Raw genomic sequence first — 10,149 nt, forward strand, 5'->3', positions numbered from 1 at the left:
ATGTTAAACTAATGATTTGGAGCAACTCAATATCGATTGCTAAATATGTGTTTACAAGAAAATAGACTTTATACCTAAAGATAAGATTGTGGAATTCTTCGAAATGCACTGCCGTCAAGGCTTTGTGTCGACTTCAGTAATATGAAGAAGGTTAATGAATTTAAATATGTTAAACTACTGATTTGGAGCAACTCAATATCGATTGCTAAATATGTGTTTACAAGAAAATCGACTTTAAACCTAAATGTAGGATTATGGAGTTCTTCCAAATGCAATGCCGTTATGGCTTTATGTCAACGTAATTAAGATGAAGAAGGTTAATTAATGTAAATATGTTAAACTTATGATTTGGAGCAACTCAATATCGATTGCTTAATATGTGTTTACAAGAAAATCGACTTTAAACCTAAATATAAGACTGTGAAATTCTTCGAAATGCACTGCCGCTAAGGCTTTGTGTCAACTTCATTAAGACGAAGAAGGTTAATTAATTTAAATATGTTAAACTAATGATTTGGAGCAACTCAATATCGATTGCTAAATATGTGTTTACAAGAAAATCGACTTTATACCTAAATATAAGATTGTGGAATTCTTCGAAATGCACTGCCGTCAAGGCTTTGTGTCGACTTCAGTAATATGAAGAAGGTTAATGAATTTAAATATGTTAAACTACTGATTTGGAGCAACTCAATATCGATTGCTAAATATGTGTTTACAAGAAAATCGACTTTGAACCTAAATATAAGATTGTGGAATTCATCGAAATGCACTGCCGTCAAAGCTTTGTGTCGACTTCAGTAATATGAAGAAGGTTAATGAATTTAAATATGTTAAACTACTGATTTGGAGCAACTCAATATCGATTGCTAAATATGTGTTTACAAGAAAATCGAGTTTATTCCTAAATGTAAGATTATAGAGTTCTTCCAAATGAACTGCCGTTAAGGCTTTATGTCAACTTCATTAAGATGATTAAGGTTATGTTCATCTAATTATTTGGAGCAAGCCAATATCGATTGCCAAATATGTGTTTACAAGAAAATCGACTTTATACCTAAATATAAGATTGTGGAATTCTTCAAAATGCACTGCCGTCAAGGCTTTGTGTCGACTTCAGTAATATGAAGAAGGTTAATGAATTTAAATATGTTAAACTAATGATTTGGAGCAACTCAATATCGATTGCTAAATATGTGTTTACAAGAAAATCGACTTTAAACCTAAATATAAGATTATGAAATTCTTCCAAATGCACTGCCGTTAAGACTTTGTGTCGACTTCAGTAATATGAAGAAGGTTATCTATACTAATTATATAAAATCGCTTATATGAAAAATGTTTGTAACGGCTAATCTCCTAAAGTTCTGAAGCGATTTTTATAAATTTTTTTTGAAATTAAAGCATTTGCTCTAGGCTCGCGAGTGGCATACTTTTTTTTTAATCTTCCGAAATCAAATCCTCTTTCTTTCGGGTTGAAGTTTTTGAAAAACCAGAAATATTGCAAGCATAAGGTTTTTCGTTCACCAAACGCAGTCTACAGCAAAGCGCGCTTTGTGTGTGTGCGTGTGCCCTTGATCGTTTGCGGCACGCACTCTCTCTCTCTCTTCCATCTCTGCACATCTTTTCCAGCATAACGTAATGAAGTTAAGTACATACATACATATGTACATATGTATGCACTCTCTCTTCCATCTCTCACATCTTTTCTACATAACTTATTGAAGTAAAGTACAAAGCAAAAAAGTTTGCATATATAAATGATCGCAGGACAAGTGAAATAACGCTAAACAGCACAATCAAATGCTCGCATAAATTGCCGTATGTATGCATGTATGTAGATATGTAAATACAGTGTCAACTATATTTATTCTGTTTTACAGCTACTTATTTTGCAGCAACGCACTGTTGCTTGAATTGCAACTTTTTTGTAACAAAGCACATTGAAAATAAAAACAGAACGCTCTCCGTAAGGAACATCCAAAAACCAATAAAATCAAATATTAAGATGTAATGTGGTTTTCATGTGTGTCTGCGAAATTCTTGCTGGTTTCTTCTAACTTTATTGTATTTATGATCGTATTCTGCAAATGGTAGATTAAAATTGGAAATTTATTGTCTTTAAATCAAAAGGTAAAGATTAGATTTAAGCGAAACTAATTTGGTTAATAATAAATATACGGTTTTTACAATAAAAGCTTTCAGAGATGCCAAAAGCAAAATCTCAATTATTTAGATCCTCATCAAATAGACGGCAAATTCAGCTAAGACGAAATGAGACGGTCGACGAGAGTGCAAATCGCGTAGAGAATGTAAGGTTGCAAATGATGCAAAATAGACAAGGGGCGATTGCTTTCAAATCAGCGTTTAACTATAGACAGGATTGTAATTATTTGGACCATTCCCTTTTATTCATTGGTCGAATGAATGGCATTTGCAATTTTTGTAAGGCTAAAAAGTGGGTGAAAGAGGCACCAGGTATGTGTTGTAGCAAGAGACATGTAAGTGAGACATATAGGTGAGCCTTCGCTGACAATCAAAGCGCTGCTTACAGGTGAGCATCAGTCGTCCTGTCACTTAAAAAAAAAATATAAGAAAATGCAATGGCTGTGACTTCGTTTGGTGGTAATGAAATTAGGAAGGGTAATTTCATGCCAACGTTTAAAATACATGGACAAGTTTACCACGTTATTGGGAGTTTATTGCCAGCGCTGAACACAACACCAAAATTTAAATTGACTGCCAATATGCGAATAAATCTTTGTGGAGCTGGACCATCCAATCGGTTTGCAGAGTTCCTACTTAAAATAGGTAACGGTTCCAAATCTGTCACCAAAGATGGTTATGTAATAATGCCAGATATTGCAGGAACCTTTGTTAGAAAAGTTGACCAACTTATTGATAACGTGTATCCAGATATTATTAATTTGCACCACAAAGATTCTAAGTGGTTATATGAGTGAGCTATAATTACTTCGACGAATTCCGCTGCAGACGAAATCAACAAAGCCGTTTGTCAAAGAATATTATCAGAATATAAAATTTACAATTCTTTTGACACAGTGACAGATGAAGGAGACGTTGTTCACTATCCAACGGAGTTTCTTAACTCTCTTAATCCCTCGGGACTACCTCCATTTCAACTAGAACTTAAAATTGGTACGCCAATAATCCTTCTACGAAATCTTAAGCCTCCCAATTTATGTAATGGCATTCGACTGAAGATAACGCACTTGATGCCTAATATCATTCACGCAAACATTTTAACCGAACCTGCAGCAGGCGAAAGCACAATGATCCCTCGGATACCAATGATACCTACAGATCTTCCATTTAGTTTCAAAAGAGTACAGTTCCCCGTTAAGACGTGTTTTGCGATTACCATTAATAAGTCCCAAGGGCAAACATTTAATACTGTTGGCATAGATCTTCGAAACGAAGTATTTTCTCACGGTCAATTATATGTGGCTCTGTCACGAATTGGTTCCCCGCAAAACAAACTGTTCTCATTTCTGGCAATGGAAATAAAACAAAAAATGTTGTATTCACTAAAGTTTTTAATAATTAAAATATATCCTTTTTGGTTATTGTTCCAAAATACATCAATTATAGTATACCTTATTTTATATCTTGAATTAATATTTACTCTATACAATCCTATTTATTTTAAGTAAGAGTTTTGAATTGTTACCTTTTTGTTATCTATTTTTAATTTTTCTGTAAAAAAAATTTAGTAAACAAATTATTTACAACGTTAATGAATTTAAAAGTGTTTGCAATTAATTCAAATATGGGTAGTAAATATTTGTAAGTCTTAACATAAGTTACACATTATACTCATGTATGTGTGTTTACATGTACGAATAAAGGTATTCTTTTATTTGCATTTTAAACTACATTAAATTCTTTCCAATACCCTCATCGTTTCAGTTTTTGCGGCGTAACAAAGTACGCCGGGTATTTGCTAGTTGATATTATATATGTTAAACTACTGATTGGGAGCAACTCAATATCGATTGCTAAATATTTGTTTACAAGAAAATCGACTTTAAACCTAAATATAAGATTGTGGGATTCTTCGAAATGCACTGCCGTCAAGGCTTTGTGTCGACTTCAGTAATATGAAGAAGGTTAATTAATTTAAATATGTTAAACTAATGATTTGGAGCAACTCAATATCGATTGCTAAATATGTGTTTACAAGAAAATCGACTTTAAACCTAAATGTAAGATTATGGAATTCTTCCAAATGCACTGCCGTTAAGGCTTTGTGTCAACTTCATTAAGATAAAGAAGGTTAATTAATGTAAATATGTTAAACTAATGATTTGGAGCAACTCAATATCGATTGCTAAATATGTGTTTACAAGAAAATCGACTTTATACCTAAATATAAGATTGTCGAATTCTTCCAAATGCACTGCCGTTAAGGCATTCTGTCAACTTCAGTAATATGAAGAATGTTAATTAATTTAAATATCTTAAACTAATGATTTGCAGCAACTCAATATCGATTGCTAAATATTTTTTTTACAAGAAAATCGACTTTATACCTAAATATAAGATTGTGGAATTCTTCCAAATGTGCTGCCGTTAAGGCTTTATGTCATCTTCACTAAGATGATTAAGGTTAATTAATTTAAATATGTTATAGTAATGTTTTGGAGCAACTCAATATCGATTGCTAAATATGTGTTTCAATCGACTTTAAACCTAAATATAAGATTATGGAATTCTTCCAAATGCACTGCCGTTAAGACTTTATGTCGACTTCATTAAGATAAAGAAGGTTAATGAATTTAAATATGTTAATATATTGATTTGGAGCAACTCAATATCGATTGCTAAATATGTGTTTACAAGAAAATCGACTTTATACCTAAATATAAGATTGTCGAATTCTTCCAAATGCACTGCCGTTAAGGCTTTGTGACATCTTCAGTAATATGAAGAAGGTTAATTAATGTAAATATGTTAAACTAATGATTTGGAGCAACTCAATATCGATTGCTAAATATGTGTTTACAAGAAAATCGACTTTATACCTAAATATAAGATTGTGGAATTCTTCGAAATGCACTGCCGTTAAGACTTTGTGTCGACTTCAGTAATATGAAGAAGGTTAATGAATTTAAATATGTTAAACTACTGATTTGGAGCAACTCAATATCGATTGCTAAATATGTGTTTACAAGAAAATCGACTTTAAACCTAAATATAAGATTATGGAATTCTTCCAAATGCACAGCCGTTAAGATTTTGTGTCAACTTCAGTAATATGAAGAAGGTTAATTAATTTAAATATGTTAAACTAATGATTTGGAGCAACTCAATATCGATTGCTTAATATGTGTTTACAAGAAAATCGACTTTAAACCTAAACATATGATTATGGAATTCTTCTAAATGCACTGCCGTTATGGCTTTATGTCAACTTCTGTAATATGAAGAAGGTTAATTAATTTAAATATGTTAAACTAATGATTTGGAGCAACTCAATATCGATTGCTAAATATGTGTTTACAAGAAAATCGACTTTATACCTAAATATAAGATTGTGGAATTCTTCGAAATGCACTGCCGTCAAGGCTTTGTGTCGACTTCAGTAATATGAAGAAGGTTAATGAATTTAAATATGTTAAACTAATGATTTGGAGCAACTCAATATCGATTGCTAAATATGTGTTTACAAGAAAATCGACTTTAAACCTAAATATAAGATTATGAAATACTTCCAAATGCACTGCGGTTAAGACTTTGTGTCAACTTCAGTAATATGAAGAAGGTTAATTAATTTAAATATGTTAAACTAATGATTTGGAGCAACTCAATATCGATTGCTAAATATGTGTTTACAAGAAAATCGACTTTAAACCTAAATATAAGTTTATGGAATTCTTCGAAATGCACTGCCGTCAAGGCTTTGTGTCAACTTCAGTCATATGAAGAAAGTTTATTAATGTAAATATGTTAAACTAATGATTTGGAACAACTCAATATCGATTGCTAAATATGTGTTTACAAGAAAATCGACTTTAAACCTAAATATAAGATTGTGGAATTCTTCGAAATGCACTGCCGTCAAGGCTTTGTGTCGACTTCAGTAATATGAAGAAGGTTAATGAATTTAAATATGTTAAACTAATGATTTGGAGCAACTCAATATCGATTGCTAAATATGTGTTTACAAGAAAATCGACTTTAAACCTAAATATAAGATTATGAAATTCTTCCAAATGCACTGCCGTTAAGACTTTGTGTCGACTTCAGTAATATGAAGAAGGTTAATGAATTTAAATATGTTAAACTACTGATTTGGAGCAACTCAATATCGATTGCTAAATATGTGTTTACAAGAAAATCGACTTTAAACCTAAATATAAGATTATGAAATTCTTCCAAATGCACTGCCGTTAAGACTTTGTGTCGACTTCAGTAATATGAAGAAGGTTAATGAATTTAAATATGTTAAACTAATGATTTGGAGCAACTCAATATCGATTGCTAAATATGTGTTTACAAGAAAATCGACTTTAAACCTAAATATAAGATTGTGGAATTCTTCGAAATGCACTGCCGTCAAGGCTTTGTGTCGACTTCAGTAATATGAAGAAGGTTAATGAATTTAAATATGTTAAACTAATGATTTGGAGCAACTCAATATCGATTGCTAAATATGTGTTTACAAGAAAATCGACTTTAAACCTAAATATAAGATTATGAAATTTTTCCAAATGCACTGCGGTTAAGACTTTGTGTCAACTTCAGTAATATGAAGAAGGTTAATTATTTTAAATATGTTAAACTAATGATTTGGAGCAACTCAATATCGATTGCTAAATATGTGTTTACAAGAAAATCGACTTTAAACCTAAATATAAGATTATGGAATTCTACAAATGCACGGCCATTAAGACTTTGTTTCACCTTCAGTAATACGAAGAAGGTTAATTATTTTAGATATGTTAAACTAATTATTTGGAGCAACTCAATATCGATTGCTAAATATGTGTTTACAAGAAAATCGACTTTATATCTAAATATAAGATTATGGAATTCTTCTAAATGCACTGCCGTTATGGCTTTATGTCAACTTCATTAAGATGAATAAGGTTAACTAATTTAAATATGTTAAACTAATGATTTGGAGCAACTCAATATCGATTGCTAAATATGTGTTTACAAGAAAATCGACTTTATACCTAAATATAAGATTGTGGAATTCTTCGAAATGCACTGCCGCTAAGGCTTTGTGTCGACTTCAGTAATATGAAGAAGGTTAATGAATTTAAATATGTTAAACTAATGATTTGGAGCAACTCAATATCGATTGCTAAATATGTGTTTACAAGAAAATCGACTTTAAACCTAAATATAAGATTATGGAATTCTTCCAAATGCACTGCCGTTAAGACTTTGTGTCAACTTCAGTAATATGAAGAAGGTTAATTAATTTAAATATGTTAAACTAATGATTTGGAGCAACTCAATATCGATTGCTAAATATGTGTTTACAAGAAAATCGACTTTAAACCTAAATATAAGATTATGGAATTCTTCCAAATGCACAGCCGTTAAGATTTTGTGTCAACTTCAGTAATATGAAGAAGGTTAATTAATTTAAATATGTTAAACTAATGATTTGGAGCAACTCAATATCGATTGCTAAATATGTGTTTACAAGAAAATCGACTTTAAACCTAAATATAAGACTGTGGAATTCTTCGAAATGCACTGCCGCTAAGGCTTTGTGTCAACTTCATTAAGACGAAGAAGGTTAATTAATTTAAATATGTTAAACTAATGATTTGGAGCAACTCAATATCGATTGCTAAATATGTGTTTACAAGAAAATCGACTTTAAACCTAAATATAAGATTATGGAATTCTTCCAAATGCACTGCCGTTAAGACTTTGTGTCGACTTCAGTAATATGAAGAAGGTTAATGAATTTAAATATGTTAAACTAATGATTTGGAGCAACTCAATATCGATTGCTAAATATGTGTTTACAAGAAAATCGACTTTGAACCTAAATATAAGATTGTGGAATTCTTCGAAATGCACTGCCGTTAAGGCTTTGTGTCGACTTCAGTAATATGAAGAAGGTTAATGAATTTAAATATGTTAAACTAATGATTTGGAGCAACTCAATATCGATTGCTAAATATGTGTTTACAAGAAAATCGACTTTAAACCTAAATATAAGATTATGAAATTCTTCCAAATGCACTGCCGTTAAGACTTTGTGTCGACTTCAGTAATATGAAGAAGGTTAATGAATTTAAATATGTTAAACTACTGATTTGGAGCAACTCAATATCGATTGCTAAATATGTGTTTACAAGAAAATCGACTTTAAACCTAAATATAAGATTATGGAATTCTTCCAAATGCACTGCCGTTAAGACTTTGTGTCAACTTCAGTAATATGAAGAAGGTTAATGAATTTAAATATGTTAAACTAATGATTTGGAGCAACTCAATATCGATTGCTAAATATGTGTTTACAAGAAAATCGACTTTAAACCTAAATATAAGATTGTGGAATTCTTCGAAATGCACTGCCGTCAAGGCTTTGTGTCGACTTCAGTAATATGAAGAAGGTTAATGAATTTAAATATGTTAAACTAATGATTTGGAGCAACCCACTATCGATTGCTAAATATGTGTTTACAAGAAAATCGACTTTAAACCTAAATATAAGATTATGGAATTCTTCCAAATGCACTGCCGTTAAGATTTTGTGTCAACTTCAGTAATATGAAGAAGGTTAATTAATTTAAATATGTTAAACTAATGATTTGGAGCAACTCAATATCGATTGCTTAATATGTGTTTACAAGAAAATCGACTTTAAACCTAAATATAAGACTGTGGAATTCTTCGAAATGCACTGCCGTCAAGGCTTTGTGTCAACTTCAGTAATATGAAGAAGGTTAATTAATTTAAATATGTTAAACTAATGATTTGGAGCAACTCAATATCGATTGCTAAATATGTGTTTACAAGAAAATCGACTTTAAACCTAAATATAAGATTGTGGAATTCTTCGAAATGCACTGCCGTTAAGGCTTTGTGTCGACTTCAGTAATATGAAGAAGGTTAATGAATTTAAATATGTTAAACTAATGATTTGGAGCAACTCAATATCGATTGCTAAATATGTGTTTACAAGAAAATCGACTTTAAACCTAAATATAAGATTATGAAATTCTTCCAAATGCACTGCCGTTAAGACTTTGTGTCGACTTCAGTAATATGAAGAAGGTTAATGAATTTAAATATGTTAAACTACTGATTTGGAGCAACTCAATATCGATTGCTAAATATGTGTTTACAAGAAAATCGACTTTAAACCTAAATATAAGATTATGAAATACTTCCAAATGCACTGCGGTTAAGACTTTGTGTCAACTTCAGTAATATGAAGAAGGTTAATTATTTTAAATATGTTAAACTAATGATTTGGAGCAACTCAATATCGATTGCTAAATATGTGTTTACAAGAAAATCGACTTTATACCTAAATATAAGATTGTGGAATTCTTCCAAATGCACTGCCGTTAAGGCATTCTGTCAACTTCAGTAACATGAAGAATGTTAATTATTTTAAATATGTTAAACTAATGATTTGGAGCAACACAATATCGATTGCTAAATATGTGTTTACAAGAAAATCGACTTTAAACCTAAATATAAGACTGTGGAATTCTTCGAAATGCACTGCCGCTAAGGCTTTGTGTCAACTTCAGTAATATGAAGAAGGTTAATTAATGTAAATATGTTAAACTAATGATTTGGAGCAACTCAATATCGATTGCTAAATATGTGTTTACAAGAAAATCGACTTTAAACCTAAATATAAGATTATGAAATTCTTCCAAATGCACTGCCGTTAAGACTTTGTGTCGACTTCAGTAATATGAAGAAGGTTAATGAATTTAAATATGTTAAACTACTGATTTGGAGCAACTCAATATCGATTGCTAAATATGTGTTTACAAGAAAATCGACTTTAAACCTAAATATAAGATTATGGAATTCTTCCAAATGCACTGCCGTTAAGGCTTTGTGTCAACTTCATTAAGACGAAGAAGGTTAATTAATTTAAATATGTTAAACTAATGATTTGGAGCAACTCAATAT

The 10,149-nt window shown here is 30.9% G+C and overlaps 1 long non-coding RNA gene across 1 annotated transcript; it reads right to left on the minus strand.

Moving 5' to 3' along the window:
* Positions 1-476: 476 nt before the first annotated feature.
* Positions 477-9,750, minus strand: LOC125777217 (uncharacterized). Its single transcript, XR_007422174.1, has 3 exons — positions 9,693-9,750; positions 7,203-7,866; positions 477-738 (listed from the first exon to the last, which is right to left on the minus strand). It is a non-coding gene; the product is annotated as an uncharacterized LOC125777217 (long non-coding RNA).
* Between the last annotated feature and the right edge of the window lie 399 nt (positions 9,751-10,149).

Source organism: Bactrocera dorsalis, chromosome 3 (genome assembly GCF_023373825.1).
Source record: "Bactrocera dorsalis isolate Fly_Bdor chromosome 3, ASM2337382v1, whole genome shotgun sequence".
Lineage (NCBI taxonomy): Eukaryota > Metazoa > Arthropoda > Insecta > Diptera > Tephritidae > Bactrocera > Bactrocera dorsalis.